The sequence below is a fragment of the Littorina saxatilis genome, linkage group LG3 (genome assembly GCF_037325665.1).
Source record: "Littorina saxatilis isolate snail1 linkage group LG3, US_GU_Lsax_2.0, whole genome shotgun sequence".
In the NCBI taxonomy this organism is placed as follows: domain Eukaryota; kingdom Metazoa; phylum Mollusca; class Gastropoda; order Littorinimorpha; family Littorinidae; genus Littorina; species Littorina saxatilis.
Window position 1 is genome coordinate 63619132 of NC_090247.1, and position 18119 is coordinate 63637250.

Consider the following 18119-nt stretch of genomic DNA (forward strand, 5'->3'; position numbering starts at 1 on the left):
CTCTCTGTGTGGTGTAGGTTTTCCTCCAGCACACAGAAGGGTGTTACAAGCAGTGGCGGAGTCTGCTGTCGGCAGAAACAGAAATTTGTGTGGGAGTGTGGACAGAATAACAGGTCAGCGACACCTGTCAGTATCCGAATTTTAGACTCCGGATGTACCGTTATCAGCGTAGCTTGTTATTATGACAGGTGTCATGTTGATACAATGTTTCCATTTTCTCATGGAAACAAATTGATAAGGCCTGGTGTCGCAAGGTCATGTCAACGAAACGTCAAAAATGACGCGGATTTATTCCACAAAAAACGTCTGCGTGTCAATGTAATTGATAAACAATGATTTAGTCATTGTTTGCCTTTGACTGGTTGGTGAGAACATTGTAGTCAGCTCAGCATGTCATACCGGTTTGAAAGATAGCACGATCACTGTTCCCACAGGGAGGATGGGGGCGATAAGGGGGGATAGGGGTAATGTAAGGGGGGAGGGGGGGCGGGAGAGAGAGGTCCTAAAACTGACAAAAGGTTGGTCCACTTTCTGAAAACTCAAAGGACAGCATTCTGCCTCTTGTACATCTGCTGCACAGTCTGTTTTGCTGTTGCTCGAGTCAGGACACAGATTCAAGTGAGTATCATGTATATTTGTTTCCCCCATTTGCCGGAACAAGTCATTAAAGCTTAATTTCTGATTCGTATTCATAAGGGAAACTTTCTGATTCAGTCTAAATTCTGTAATCTGCATACTGATCCCAAGCTCCTTTTTATATTTAGTCAAGTTTTGACTAAATATTTTAACATCGAGGGGGAATCGAAACGAGGGTCGTGGTGTATGTGCGTGTGTGTGTGCGTGTGTGTGTGTGTCTGTGTGTGTGTGTAGAGCGATTCAGACTAAACTACTGGACCGATCTTTATGAAATTTGACATGAGAGTTCCTGGGTATGAAATCCCCATACGTTTTTTCATTTTTTTGATAAATGTCTTTGATGACGTCATATCCGGCTTTTCGTGAAAGTTGAGGCGGCACTGTCACGCCCTCATTTTTCAACCAAATTGGTTGAAATTTTGGTCAAGTAATCTTCGACGAAGCCCGCACTTCGGTATTGCATTTCAGCTTGGTGGCTTAAAAATTAATTAATGACTTTGGTCATTAAAAATCTTAAAATTGTAAAAAAAAAATAAAAATTTATAAAACGATCCAAATTTACGTTCATCTTATTCTCCATCATTTGCTGATTCCAAAAACATTTAAATATGTTATATTCGGATTAAAAACAAGCTCTGAAAATTAAATATATAAAAATTATTATCAAAATTAAATTGTCCAAATCAATTTAAAAACACTTTCATCTTATTCCTTGTCGGTTCCTGATTCCAAAAACATATAGATATATGTTTGGATTAAAAACACGCTCAGAAAGTTAAAACAAAGAGAGGTACAGAAAAGCGTGCTATCCTTCTCAGCGCAACTACTACCCCGCTCTTCTTGTCAATTTCACTGCCTTTGCCATGAGCGGTGGACTGACGATGCTACGAGTATACGGTCTTGCTGAAAAATGGCATTGCGTTCAGTTTCATTCTGTGAGTTCGACAGCTACTTGGCTAAATATTGTATTTTCGCCTTACGCGACTTGTTACATTTAGTCAAGTTTTGACTAAATGTTTTAACGTGGAGGGGGGAATCGAGACGAGGGTCGTGGTGTGTGTGTGTGTGTGTGTGTGTGTGTGTGTGTGTGTGTGTGTGTGTGTGTGTGTGTGTGTGTGTGTGTGTGTGTGTGTGTGTGTGTGTGTGTGTGTGTGTGTGTGTCTGTCTGTCTGTCTGTCTGTCTCTGTGTGTGTGTGTAGAGCGATTCAGACCAAACTACTGGACCGATCTTTATGAAATTTGACATGAGAGTTCCTGGGAATGATATCCCAGGACGTTTGTTTTCTTTTTTTGATAAATACATTTGATGACGTCATATCCGGCTTTTTGTAAAAGTTGAGGCGGCACTGTCACACCCTCATTTTTCAATCAAATTGATTGCAATTTTGGCCCAGCAATCTTCGACGAAGGCCGGACTTCGGTATCGCATTTCAGCTTGGTGGCTTACAAATTAATTAATGACTTTGGTCATTAAAAATCTGAAAATTGTAAAAAAAATAATTTGTTTTTAAAACGATCCAAATTTACGTGCATCTTATTCTTAATCATTTTCTGATTCCAAAAACATATAAATATGTTATATTCGGGTTAAAAACAAGCTCTGAAAATTAAAAATATAAAAATTATTATCAAAATCAAATTTCCGAAATCGATTTAAAAACAATTTTATCTTATTCCTTGTGGGTTCCTGATTCCAAAAACATATAGATGTGATATGTTTGGATTAAAAACACGCTCAGAAAGTTAAAAAGAATAGAGATAAAGAAAAGCGTGCTATCCTTCTCAGCGCAACCACTACCCCGCTCTTCTTGTCGATTTCACTGCCTGTGCATCGAGCGGTGGACTGACGATGCTACGAGTATACGCTCTTGCTGTAAAAATGCAGTGAGTTCAGTTTCATTCTGTTAGTTCGACAGCTTGACTAAATGTTATAATTTTGCCTTACGCGACTTGTTTATAGTTTTTTTGTCCTAAATAAAAGCACTGGCTGGTAAAAGCGGGTCTTTTTTGCGATAATGGAAAACTACCGCATAGTGGTTGTCGACATTCCTAAGTCATAAACACTTGTGACATTTTAACATTCAAATGTGCATTTCTGTTCATCTTTCGAAGATTACGCCAGAAAGGTTTACCTGCATTTGAACGCAGTCTTCCTTTCTCAAGAATGTATGTGTGTGTGTGTGTGTGTGTGTGTGTGTGTGTGTGTGCGTGTGTGTATATATGAATAGAATAGAATAGAATAGAATAGAATAGAATTTATTGTCATCAACCCTTAAGGATATTGACACAAGTTGTACAATAACTGAATGGATAAATAATGTACAAATTATTTCATTCAATATTGAAACAATTAAAAACAAAGGCTCCAAGCAATTTTTGAATTTTTTCGTCTTTTTTAAATAACAGATCGCTTGGTTTCCTTAAGTCACAGTTTGATACTTCTTCTTCTACTAACTTTTTTCTAATATTGTTAAATTTCTTGCAATTGTCTAGAAAATGTAGCTCATCTTCAATTACATTACATGTATTACAGAGGCGATTCTTTCGCAATATTCCTCTATGACGCCCAGTCTCAATTTTTAAAGAATGTGTGCTTGTTCTTAATTTTGCTAGAGCTTTTCTATGATTTATATTTGAAATATAAATCAAATAGGCTTGTATTGTGTATCGTTCTGTAATTAGTGAATAAAACTCAAGTCTTGAACATTTTTCAGATTTTTTGTTTTTCCAAAATAAAACGTATTCATTCATAATTTTTTGTTGTATAGCAAATTGTAATTTATTAGCATTAAATGTAAATTGGTTTTTCCAAACATGCTCAAATCCTACAAGTGATAATAATTGTTTAATAAATTGCAACCATGGACTTGTTTTAGAGCTAGATATCATCAAACTGTATAAATGATGTAATAAAGACTGTTGATTTGAATCTAAGATATGTCCCCAAAATCCTATGACTTGTGATATCATCTTTATACTTAGTGGAAATCTTCCCAACTCTCCTAAAACTGGAAGCCACATTGCTTTCTTGTGTACTCCTAAAATAAATCTACAAAATTTTATATGTGTAGATTCACTTGGACATTTATTTGATAAGCAATTCTCAAAAACTGAATGAAGATTTGAGATATCTTTCTTGTTAGTAAAATTATATGGAAACCAAACCTCAGCTCCATATGTTAAAATTGGATGTACTAACATGTCAAATAGATGTAGTATAGTTTCTGTCTGAACATTTTCATTTATAAATGCTTTACGGAGATAATACGCTGCTTTGTTACCTTGCTTATTCAAATGATCTTGCGTTAAATCAAAATTACCATTTTTATGAAATATTACGCCCAGATATTTATATTGATCTGTTACTTGTATTATGTCCTCACCACATTTGAATGTATTACTTATCTTGGTTTCTGTACGACAAAAAGGTATAATCTTAGTTTTTTCCGTGTTAATTATTAGTCCCCATTGTTGGCAGTAGTTGTATAAGAAATCTAGTTTGTTTTGTAGTCCTTTCTTGGTTTTCGATAAAAGAACTAAATCATCTGCATATAAAAGACATGATAATCTATCAGATGTATTTTCATGAATGAAAGGAGAGTCCTTATCTGGTAGTCCATTAGTAATATCATTGATGAAAATATTGAAAAGAGTAGGACTTAGCGTATTTCCTTGATGAACTCCTTTTTTAATAACAATTTCTTTTGAATATTCTCCTTGAATTCGTGTACATATTTTTGAATTATTGTACATATTTTTGATTATTTGGTAGCATTTTCCCTTAATGCCATTCTTGTATAATTTAAGCAAAAGTGCATCGTGCCAGACGTTGTCAAACGCTTTTTGGAAATCTACAAAGCAACCATAAAGTCTACCGTTTTTAGTTTTTATGATATCATCAACAATGTTTTTTAGAATGAAAATTTGGTCTGTGGTTCTATAGTTTTTACGAAATCCTGCTTGTTCTCTTAATAAGATGTCATTTTTTTCTAAAAACGAAGATATTCTTGAATTAATGATTTTACAAAACAATTTTCCGAGGTTATTAGTGAGAGTTATTCCTCGATAGTTACTTGGATTAAATGGATCCCCTTTTTTATGAATTGGAATGCTGATGCCATTTTTCCATTCTTCTGGATATAAACCAGTTGAAAAGATCAAATTGAATATTTTTACAAGTATTTGAATAGTGCAATTTAAACTTGATTTGATAAGTTCATTGATTATTTTATCTTTTCCTGGTGACTTTTTATTTTTCAATGATTTGCATGCATTTCTAATTTCTTCTTCTGTTATATCCTTATCTAAGGTAGGTATCGAATGTTTTTCAGGAATTTTATTCAATTCTGAGATAATTTCTTGCCGTCTTACTTCTGCAACTTTAGTTTCTGTCCCTATAAGGTTTTCCAAATGATTTATCCATTTCATAGGATTAATTTTAGCAACATTGTTTGCCTTTACTTCTCCAATTGTTTTTAATTCCTTTAACGTTTTCCATACTGAGTTTGGATCTTTATCAAAGTCTTCATTTAGTTTACTTACTAGCTGGTTTCTGTAGAGTCGCTTTTTTTTTCTTTAAGGTTGATTTGTATTTCTTTCTTGTTGCATAATATTTTTGACAAATATTTTTATTATAAGGATGTCTATTCAACGAATTTAATAGTGATTTCATTTCTTTTCTTAATGAGAAGCAATCATTGTCGAACCATTTCTTCAGCTTCTTCTTTTTATATTTAGTCAAGTTTTGACTAAATATTTTAACATCGAGGGGGAATCGAAACGAGGGTCGTGGTGTATGTGCGTGTGTGCGTGTGTGTGTGTGTCTGTGTGTGTGTGTGTGTAGAGCGATTCAGACTAAACTACTGGACCGATCTTTATGAAATTTGACATGAGAGTTCCTGGGTATGAAATCCCCGAACGTTTTTTTCATTTTTTTGATAAATGTCTTTGATGACGTCATATCCGGCTTTTCGTGAAAGTTGAGGCGGCACTGTCACGCCCTCATTTTTCAACCAAATTGGTTGAAATTTTGGTCAAGTACTCTTCGACGAAGCCCGGGGTTCGGTATTGCATTTCAGCTTGGTGGCTTAAAAATTAATTAATGACTTTGGTCATTAAAAATATGAAAATTGTAAAAAAAATTAAAAATTTATAAAACGATCCAAATTTACGTTTATCTTATTCTCCATCATTTGCTGATTCCAAAAACATATCAATATGTTATATTTGGATTAAAAACAAGCTCTGAAAATTAAATATATAAAAATTATTATCAAATTTTTTTTTTCGAAATCAATTTAAAAACACTTTCATCGTATTCCTTGTCGGTTCCTGATTCCAAAAATATATAGATATGATATGTTTGGATTAAAAACACGCTCAGAAAGTTAAAACGAAGAGAGGTACAGAAAAGCGTGCTATCCTTCTTAGCGCAACGAATACCCCGCTCTTCTTGTCAATTCCACGGGCACTGCCTTTGCCACGGGCGGTGGAGTGACGATGCTACGAGTATACGGTCTTGCTGCGTTCAGTTTCATTCTGTGAGTTCGACAGCTACTTGACTAAATATTGTATTTTCGCCTTACGCGACTTGTTTCTTATTCTATTAGTTTTAGTTTTTGTACCTAATGCTTGTTTTGCTGCAGTAGTTAATGTCAGAGACAATTTGTTTGTGATGTTATTGATACACTTTGATTTATTGGATATTTCAATTACTTGGTTTGTTTTTTCAATGTCATCACCTATTTCCAATAGAAGAGCCTTTATGTTTTGAGTATTCAAAACTAATTGAAGCTTTTCGTGAGAATTCTGGTCCCATTTATGTATTTGCTCAATTAATTCCGTTTTAGTTGAATATTTATTATATCTTTGTCTGATTTGCTCTGTATCTTTGTTTTCATTTAGTTTGATTGGAAGATTAATTTTCATTTCTATTGAACAATGGTCTGAGTAAACTGTTAGCTTATTGACCTTCATATATATGACATGTTTAAATAAGACCTTTGAACATATGATATAATCAACTGTACTACAACCGTTGTATGTAAAGCAGGTATAATTACCATGTACATCGCCTAATGTCCTTCCATTCAAAATATAAAGATTGTTGTTTATGCATGCATTTACTAACCGTCTTCCTTGCTTTAGAATCACTTTGTCATATGACTGGCGATTACGGAAATTGTCAAAACAATAATTATCTGGTAAAGGGTATCTGTTGTTGTCACTATCACATTGTATGAAATCACATATTTCTCCAGTTCTTGAATTCATGTCTCCACATAATATGATGGAACCTTTTGTAGATAATTCTTCAATGTCACTTTCCAGTTGATGCCATATGTCATTGGTGAAATCTTTACCAAAAGATGAGTGTTCTGGGGGAATATAAATACATCCAATGAATACGTCTTGTCCCATAAATTCATTCTTTACATGAAGCCATATAATGTTACTATCACTTCTAGGTAAAATCTTTATTTTATGTTTTATGTAATCTTTTATGAAAACGCTAATTCCACCAGAAGCGCTTACAGCATTATTTCTTTTCCTTCTAATGAAGTGACAATTTTTTAAGAAACCAGATAGGTATATATCTTTTTTGCTATCTTCATCTAAATGCGTTTCTTGTACAAATATTATATCATGTTCAATTAAATGTTGAGTTACTTTTTCTTCAGTAAATTTATTTATGGTATAACCATCTATTTCTTCTTTATATCCCTTTAAATTCCAAGACATAATTTTAATCAGAACACCGTCTTGCTCACTATAATAATTAGATTGTTGCTTGTTGTATGTAACCATAGTATTATTATTATTATTATTTTCAATGTTTATTGGGATAAGATGAAGATTTAAATTGAAATGAAACATATATCCACAGTTTGTGTTTTGTTTTCATCATTTTCATCTTTTCCGTCATCATTGTTGCTCTTTCTATAGAGTCATTTGTTTTTGTTTCTTTAGTTGTAGTATCCATCATCCACGTAGTACTCGTTTCTTCCGTAGTATTCGTTGTACTCACGGTCGTTGATTTCTCCGTCATATCCACGTTCGTAGATTTCTCTGTCATATCCACAATCGTCGATTTCTCTGTTATACCCACGGTCGTCGATTTCTCTCTCATATCCACGGTCGTCGATTTCTCTGTCATGTCCATGGTCGTCGATTTCTCGCTCGTATCCACCTTCATCAGTTTCTCTGTCGAATCCATGATACTCGTACTTGTTTCTGTTGTCATGTTCTTGGTACTCATTGAACTGGTATCTTTGGTTCTGACTGGTTCTTCTTCTGTATCCGTTGTATTTATTGTAGTTGTTTATTCTGGCTTCTCCGCTGGACAGATTGTTCTCATGTCTTCTGGTGCTATTATTGTTGTTGCCTTCTCCGATGAATCTGTAGTATCCATTGTTGAAGTTGCCTCTGTTGTATCGATTGCTTTTGTAGCCTCGTCTTTGGTTGTATCTATCTCGTTCATCGTGGTTGTTTCTTCTGGCTTCTCCACTGGGTAGGTTGTTCTCGTTTCTTCTGAAGTTATCATTGTTATTGCTTTCTCCGTTGAATCTGTTGTATCTGTTGTCTCTGTTATGCCCGTTGTTGTAGCTGCCTCTGTTGTATCCGTTGTTGAAGTTTCCTTTGTTGTTTTTGTTGTTCTTGTAGTTTCGTCTTTGGTTGTACCAATCTCTCTCATCGTTTCTTCTTTCCGTTCTGTAGTGGTCTTTACGTTCGTCATCATGGTAGTTGTGTTCGTTGATGATTCTCTTTTCACGGTCGTTGTTTTTGGTTTGAAGTTTTTGCCAGAGCACTTTTTCTAAGTGTTGACCCATATTCCTTGCCAAAACTCCCATGCCCCTCTTCGTTGGGTGTATTCCGTCTGGCTTTATTTGCACTGCATTGTCATTGCAGACGAAAGAGGTATTTCTTTTTTCCCTGAAGGTGTCAAAATTCAAGGCGTTGTATACTTTTCTTCTTTCTTCTTGCCTCGATGTCATCAAACTTTGTTGGCGCTAATTTGTTTATGACCACATGCGTTGAAGGATACTTTTTGTTTGCCTCATTCACAAATGTTTTGAGTTGGTTGCAAGCTTCCTCCCCTCTTTTTGACTTTAAGTCATTCACTCCACTGGAAATTACGATTGCTTCGGGTGTGGAACACTTCATCTCTTGTATCACTGTGACACATTCAGATAGGGTATTTGCTTGTTTCTTAGTTATCTTCGCTCCAACACGTCGGCCAAGTCGTTCAGGGTCTAGGTCTCTCAAGACCGAATCATGGATGATCAACACCGACGGTAAACCCAAGTCGTCGCTCTCTTCCCTACCTTGGGTTCAGCTCTCCCCACTTTCGCAATTGCTTTCATCATCAACTAACCGATCCAAAGAACGATCACGGTCATCACCAAATGAGTTATTGGGAGAATCTTCAAGAACACGATCCGTGTTCTTATTCGATGTAGATGACGTAATTTGTGAAGAATTCTTCTTCTTTTTCTTCTTGTTCTTTTCTGACTTTGATTTGACGTCATCATTGTTGATGTTTGGCGATAGAATTCCATTTCTTTCTTGCAAAGTGGGTGTTTCGGAACACATACCTAATTTCACCGTTGGTGTGCTCTGCAAAAAGTCAGCAAATGTTGTTTGTGTATTGCTTTCTCGGGATTTCTGTTGTTTTTCTTCGTTTCTTTTTTTCTCGTGATTTTGTCTCGAGCCTGCCGCGTTTGCCAGGATCACTATATGTGTGGGTGCGTGTGTGTGTGTGTGTGTGTGTGTGTGTGTGCAGTGTATATTATGTGTTGTGCACAGAGAGAGAGAGAGAGAGAGTGTGTGTGTGTGTGTGTGTGTATGTGTGTGTGTGTGTGTGTGTGTGTGTGTGTGTGTGTGTGTGTATGTATGTGTGCAGTGTATATTATGTGTTGTGCAGAGAGAGAGAGAGAGAGAGAGAGAGAGAGAGACCTAGAGAGAGAGAGAGAACACACACACACGCACACACCCCCCCCCCACACACACACACACACACACACATGTACACACCAAGTGTAAGGACGGCCTTATATCCCGTGTAAAAACCTTGCCAAATCTGAGATGGCGGCCTGAATTATTTTCGCGTGAAAAAGTGCGCCTTTCAGGGTCTTGGTTCTCTTACCGATCGAAGTGAATACGCCATAACTCACTTAAAGGCACAGTGCAGCTCACAGCCTTTGTTTTGCGTTTTTGTTGCAGCTGAGTGCATTTACAGTTCAAAAATCCTCCTCTGGTTGTAAAACAAACCCAAAACTACCCAACGACGACATCTGTGAAGCTCGACAGTTTCTTGTTTAAGCGAGTGCATAAATTAACCTAGTTATTCAGTACCTTTAAAGGAGAAAGCAGAGCATCTAGAAGCTATGCCTCGGCCACCATCTTAATTCCTTCAACTGTGCACAATGTAAGGTTTTTATCATTATGGTGATGTAGCACAAACATATATTTACAGAATGATTTGGTGCAATACTCACCTGTGTCATCCCCATTGAAACTTGTACAAAATAAAAACAAACATTTTGAAAACAATTGAAGAATATTACCAGATGTCACAGGTTTTTTTTGCACTAAACTAATGAAGAACACATGGACATGAGTGCTGCCACGAAGGCACAGAATGAGAAAACACCAACATCATGGACTGCTTCTTGTTGGAGGGGGTATATCTTTTTGATGAGTCCCCACACCTAAAATGTGACCCTCCACCACGAAATGAGTCGCATGTCACCTTGCGCGGTTCTGCGCTAGGCTTAAAAAAAAGTCCGGGGAGTGTCTGGTAACAGTGTGTGGATCACCTTAGTCACAGGCTTATAACTCAAACAGTTTTTGCTCTTTTCTAAAACGGTTTTCACCACTGGATAGAGCATAAAAAACTCTTTATGAAAATGTAAAAATATGAAAATCATGCAAAGGTGACATGCGACTCATTCCGTGGTGGAGGGTCACAAATGGTTTTTATTTTGATAAAAAAAAAAACATAGCCACAGGTGTGGTTGTCGACTCCTGTTCCATTACTCACAAGGTCTGTGAGATAGGTACCGTCATTCTGGAGAAAATGTATAACCAGAGAATGTCTCATTCAAACGTTCAGACTAAACTATTACCGTGGCCACAGAATCCAACATCTCTTTAAAGATTGATTGAGATGGTGTTACTGAGGGCCCACAGTTGCCTTATTGACGCCTTGTTCTAGGTATTAGGGTGGGTTAGTTGAAATTAAACGCCAAGACCGGCAAACAAGTTCCATCTTGCGGCAGAAATATGAAAAACTGCCAAAACTGACATGCCAGAGTGACTAAAGTGTGGTGTTGTAGTCTAAATAGCGTCTGGACGGAGGGGCTCTTCTGCAGCGGATACCTCGATGTGCAACATTTGCTGCAATCGTACGATATTCCTTCCAGTTTGTTTAACACATTCCAGCATGCAACCGTGGTTTTTGATGGATACAAGTCCGGGCCATCTACCAAGGACGTCACCCATATCCGTCGAGTTAAGGGAAGGTGATCGTCTCAAGTCTTCTTTTAGCCGGATATGATGCTGCAGATAAAAAAAGAGATGCGCTTCTTGCCGACAACGAGAACAGGCAGCGGTTCCTTTATCTACTTTCTGATGCCCTTATGGTAAACTTGTGTAGTCCATGACGGTGCGTGCTGACGAAGATCCACACTGCATGATAGCTGCCCATGCTCTGGAGAGTTCAAAGACACAGGTCACAACCATCGTTAAATATTTCTTGAACCAAGCCACAGAATAAGTGCCAGGGCATTCAAAGATGTAGAATATCGGACAGACCAGGAGAAGAATTGGCAGTTCATGCCAAGTTTTACCAGCCATCCATGCGATCAGTGCCTGCGACACAACGTGAAGGCCGTTTGGAAAGAGCAAGCGAAGTGTATTCTGCAACTATAAGATATCACAAGAGCTGAAGAATCTGCCTACCCTGTTCCTACCAGAGAGCACACCAAAAAATTCCATCTCACACGGCATTAAGTCTCAGGAAACATGAATACACGCATGCAGGAAAAAAAAAATATGGGTAGCGCCGTATATTGTATGGCAGCTCGCTTTCCCCAGGGAGAAAGCAGCCCGAATTTCCATGAGGGTAACCTCACTGGACTATAAATCTTATCCAATCCAATCCAAGCGACATCACTGAAGCCGGAGAGAAGATACTTGCTGCGTTGTATTTTGCCATATAAATACCACTAGTGGTACCCGTGCTACGCACTTTGTGTGCTGCGCATGCGATGTCATTTTGTTGGTTATGTGCTTGTGAAAATGTTGTTTGCACCCCTCCCCCCCCCCCCCACATTATCCCGCATATAATGAATTATATTCTCTTGGTGAAAAATAAAATGTTAACCCTTACACCGGTGCAATTCTGTAACACATGTTACATAGCCACTGGTGAATTAACAGAGAGAAAAATAACAAAAAACAGTCATATAGGTTTTCGCATCAATGGGAGGTAATCGGAACTGACCAAAAAGACTGCGCGACCGCACGCGACTATACAAACAAACAAAATAAAATACAGCAGGTATGACGTTTGCATGAATCCATGATTACGTCTACATGAACAACAGTGATAAAAGTGCGCATCTCTTCCCAGCCGTGCAGCGCTTTGAAAGTTGGAAGCATTAAAATTTAAACGGGTAAAAAGCCATCGTGAAGATACGAAAAAAAGTATGACGTCTAAAATACTTAATGATTCAAACGCATAGTATAACATATGTAATTGACAACATTGTCAACAGAAAATATATACATGGTTCACACACACAATCGAGTGCACACATCCATCCATGCTTATTTAAAGTCATGTACACACACACATACATACATGGCATCAAGCAACACACAATTAAATGACACATATGGAATATGGAAAACGTATAATGGACATGAACATGGCAAGTAATTTACACCGTTACCTACTATAAAATTGATGATATATATATACCACTCACTTGCTATTCGCCTAAAAGCTTGCGGTGTGCTGTGACACATATAAGAAACCAGAAGAAAAAAGGACTTTACTTTGGCGAAAAGAGCATATGCTGCTTATTTTTGTACATAACTGCTATAACTGTATTTTTTCCGAACACTTACATGTAAAAAACATAGAGATATATCTTACCATTTCACTAAGACAGCCAAAATAACGGTCAAATTAAGGGGAGATCATGATGACGTACATGTCTATGGTTGCACCGGGGGAAAATATTTAGTCGCTGGAACCTATAAGGTATAACACATGTTACATAGCCACTGGTGAATTAACAGAGAGAAAAATAACAAAAAACAGTCATATAGGTTTTCGCATCAATGGGAGGTAATCGGAACTGACCAAAAAGACTGCGCGACCGCACGCGACTATACAAACAAACAAAATAAAATACAGCAGGTATGACGTTTGCATGAATCCATGATTACGTCTACATGAACAACAGTGATAAAAGTGCGCATCTCTTCCCAGCCGTGCAGCGCTTTGAAAGTTGGAAGCATTAAAATTTAAACGGGTAAAAAGCCATCGTGAAGATACGAAAAAAAGTATGACGTCTAAAATACTTAATGATTCAAACGCATAGTATAAGATATGTAATTGACAACAGAAAATATATACATGGTTCACACACACAATCGAGTGCACACATCCATCCATAAAGTCATGTACACACACACACACACACACATACATACATGGCATCAAGCAATACACAATTAAATGACACATATGGAATATGGAAAACGTATAACGGACATGAACATGGTAAGTAATTTACACCGTTATCTACTATAAAATTGATGATATATATATACCACTCACTTGCTATTCGCCTAAAAGCTTGCGGTGTGCTGTGACACATATAAGAAACCAGAAGAAAAAAGGACTTTACTTTGGCGAAAAGAGCATATGCTGCTTATTTTTGTACATAGCTGCTATAACTGTATTTTTTCCGAACACTTACATGTAAAAAACATAGAGATATATCTAACCATTTCACTAAGACAGCCAAAATAACGGTCAAATTAAGGGGAGATCATGATGACGTACATGTCTATGGTTGAACCGGGGGAAAATATTTAGTCGCTGGAACCTATAAGGTTATACGGCGACTTATCAGGTGATAATGTTTCGAACTTATCTTTTAAAAATTAAGTAAACAAATCTATGGAATATTTTGGAGTTCCATTAACAGATAAACAGATCTATCTATCTTCTTATTATTTTAGGTTCGTCTGGGGTAGAGAAATAAAACACACAGCTAGGTTCGTCTGAGGTGCGGTCGCGTAGTGTTTAATGTAGTGTTTAGAAGAAGAACCAATCACAGATCTCTTTCGCCGCGATGTCAAAGTTCAGGTCAAAGTTCACTGTTGTCTGCTCAAATTTGCGAGACAAACCTCTTCAAACTTTGTTCGTGGACAAAATTGGAAGTCGGGACCTAGCGGAATCGATTTCCTGGGTCACGTTGGCATAGCAACCGAAGGAGAAGGCACAAATCCGCGCGGTTTGGTCACAGGAATCGAAAAACCACCGAAAAACCTACCAGTATTATATAGTAGATTCTTATGATTATTATTATTCTTATTCTTCTTATTATTATTATTATCATTATTATTATTATATGATCAGACAGATGCTCACTCGAGGTACAAGATGTTCTGCACGAAAGTTGCAAGGCCAAGGAGGAGTTCCTGTTTGACATTGCACTGTCGTCCTCCACTCCCTGTTGCAGTCAATTACCACAGTCGTCGTGTATATCTCCAAGTTCAAGACTAGACATGAACCTCAAGATTGTGACTGAAAGACAGCTGGAAGACCCTTTACTGCTGATATTTTCTCACCCAGCCCTTTCCAAGCTGCTGTCAGTCACCTGATGCAACGGCAAAGTGACCCAAAGCGCTGCAGTTGATTGCTATTCTGTTTGTGGTGAATGCCATGGGCTTGAACTTTCTAACGCTTCTGACATGTGCACAGATGATTACAAGTGATACGAGGACCACGATGCGCTTTATGTTTTCAAATTTGTCAGGCTGTAAGAAATGTGGCAAAATATTGTGAGTATCTTGAGCAGCCTTGAAAATGCAAGTTCAGCATGATACACACAGCAATTATAAGATGTGTGCAGCGCAATATTTTTCATAACAGAAACAGAAAAAAGTGCTCTAATAGAAAATTGCAAGTGTCCGGGTGAACTTGTTTTTTGTGGACACACCGATAACTTTCTTAGATCGTTTCTTACCTACTCAGCTAACTGTTCCACCAAACCTGTATGTATGACCCGGCCATTCTGCCTGTCCCTTCAATTCTAATTGAAGAACTTTCTTTATTTGGTGTTTAACGTCGTTTTCAACCACGAAGGTTATATCGCGACGGAATTCTAATTTAAGAAGTAACTGTACCAATCATAACATCATATGAACAACTTAAATCAGGACAAAAAGAACTACGTGCATCCGTAGTTACCTTTGCACACAGTCACGTCGTATTGTGGAAGCTGTGAAGTTTGGATACATCCTTCACACTTACTACTAAAATGTGTAAACAAAGTAGTTTACTTTAACTTGACAAACAAAATATCATTACTACTATCATTCCAACGCGTTCTTGGAGACGAACCCGAAAACATGGATTTGTTGGCCTGCAAAGAGCAAACAAGGTTAGATGTTTGGGAGGAGACGCCAGCTTGACCTTGACCTGACCTTCTTTTGAAATGTTACTCAAGTTATATTTACCTATATCATTATTAACTACTAGATGATTACCCGCTTCGCCGGGTACCGGCTTCGCCGGGAAGAAGTAGAGCCGAATACCAGGCTGCGCCTGGGACCAGGCTTTGCCGGGAAGCCGGCGCACGAAGGAAAGGAGATAAACGCGCAAAACACTGGATACCTTCTAAAAATAGTAACGTGCAGTGACCTTCTAAAAATAGTAACGTAGTAACGGGAATATGGATTGACGCCACACGGAGGAAGGGAGATAATCGCGGCTGAAAACACTGGAGAAGATAAGGAAGAGTTACTGGTAGTGGATCCAGACCTAAAAAACAAAAATCGGTTCAGCGCGCACACTCATCGACCAGGTTGTGTCCAGGGTGTACCTGAATATGATTACCAAATTTGAAACAGATCCATCGAGAACCTTGGCCGCGCATCGCGCACAGACACACAGACAGACAGACACACAGACACTAGTCGTATATATATATAGATTATATGAAAGCGTTCTCAATGACAAACCCGAAAACATCCTTTAAAAACATAGATTTCGGGGCCTTTCAAAGATCCCACAAGGTTGGATTCTATATTCGGGACAAAAGGTAAGCTTGACGTGACCTACATTTGAAATTCTTCCTTGTATTTTTCTATTATCATTATTAATATTACCTATTATTCTTTCAAAGCATTCTTCAAAATAAACCCAAAAAACATACATGAAAATAATGGATTACTTTGCCTACAAAGAGCGAATAAGGCTGGATGTTTGTGAAAAAAGGTAAGCTTGACCTTGACCTGACCTAGTTTGGAAACGGTGACGTATTTTTTTTCTAGATCTGTTTTCATATTATAGCACTAACATAAAGCTATCAAAAATACTTAACAGAGCAAATCTTGCAATTATTCTGAGGTTCCTATGGTTACAGTCGTAGGATAGCTGGATCATATGGTGCGCTGGGTTTTTCTAGCTCCAGGACTGAGAAAAAAAGAAGGAGCGTATTCTGGAAGCAGAACAAATTATACGTTATTTTCATATGATAGAGTAGTTCAATTAAATTCATTTCAACTGTACATGACCAGTTCTTCCTCTATGTCTCTTGCTTAAAATATGAAGGTTGTAATCTTGTGTTTACTATTGTTTTTGAAAACTTCAAGTGGCCATTTCTCAAAATGGCTGAAAACCAGTTAAATGGTTCTGGTTTTAACCCATCGATTTGTTGCGTGCTCGACTTTATCTTTTTCTTCTAGGTTTGCTATCAGAATAGGATTCTTATCCTTGGCACAAAGGGTCAAAAATCCCAAAAATAAGCCCTTAAAAAAATAAGGCCTTATTTTTGAAAATATGCCCATATTTTTGAAAATATGCCCATATTTTTGAAAATAAGCCCTTAAAAGTTACGTAATACAACACGTTTGATATACACGTTCACAAAAATCGACACACATTCTGTTCAGCCTATTGGTCATAACTTCTGAAATTTTCAAAGCAATCCATTGGGAACTTGAGCAGATAATTATGGTTCTCTCAGTGGAGGCCCCCCTCAAAAATGGCCGCAAAACGTGCCTTTTTTGGCCTCTGAAACGGTTGACACCTACCGTCTTTGACAAAAGGCTACACAAATACTAAAGACGTAAGGTGCATGAAACAAAATGCTCTGGACAGGAAATTGAATGGCCTTTCCAATGGTAGTCAGAAGTGTTTGGTAAGTGCACATTCTGATTTTTTGCAGATTTTAAGATACGGGGCATTGGTTTTGGTCAGGTCGATTTTAAGGGTGACCTTGTTTCACAGGCTGCCACGGGATGCCTATACAAAGTACCACCAATCGAACAAATGATATGAACAGTAGACATAATTACCTTTTCCAGCATATAAAGTTCAATTAAAATGGATTGTGGTTTAACGCTTTTCTGAACGTGCGAACATTGTTGCAATAATTGTTTGGCCAAGTTTAGTATTAATCATAGTATGACAGAAATTTCATTATTTTTTCACGTCTTTTATCAAAACATAGATCCTGTTTACACATCATCAATTAGTTATCCAGTTGAACCAATTTATGTTTATTAATTCAGGGCCGGACTACCGGGGGGGTTATGGGGGTTGCGCAACCCCCCCCCTAGCCTAAACATGTACCTTACTTATTTAATTTTTTTTTTATTATTGCTTATTTTATGCCGTTTCATGCCAAGGAGCGACCATTTTCCTATCTCAGAATATGACCTACCCGTCAGCTTCAGGGGGCTTCGCCCCCTGACCCCCACAACGAGGGGTGGGTGGGGTGGGTTCTAGGGTTTCCGGACCCCCCCCCCAGCCAAAAAATAAAAATATTGAATGAGGTATGCATTTCTTTATTTTACATTGAGTTTCAATTTTTGGGGTATTAATCAGTGACAAAATCTGCTGCCTGAAACTGGTAATGATCATCCTCAGAATGCACCAGATTGCACCATTTTGCATCCTTTTTTTCAAAATTTTCCGGGGGGGCATGCCCCCGGACCCCCCTAGCAAGCTAGGCGCTTCGCGCCGTCGGCTCGGCGCTTCGCGCCTTCACACCCATATCTTCACAATATACTTTTGAAAAAAACCAGTCATAAAATGAACTGATCCGCCCCTGCCGTCAGGGGGGACATCCCCCTGGGCCACCACTGGCAACCCCCCCCCTCCTCTTCGCCTAGTCCGGCCCTGTAATTACAAGGTGTTGTGTTGCAATACTACATTTCTTTTGTGTGTGTTT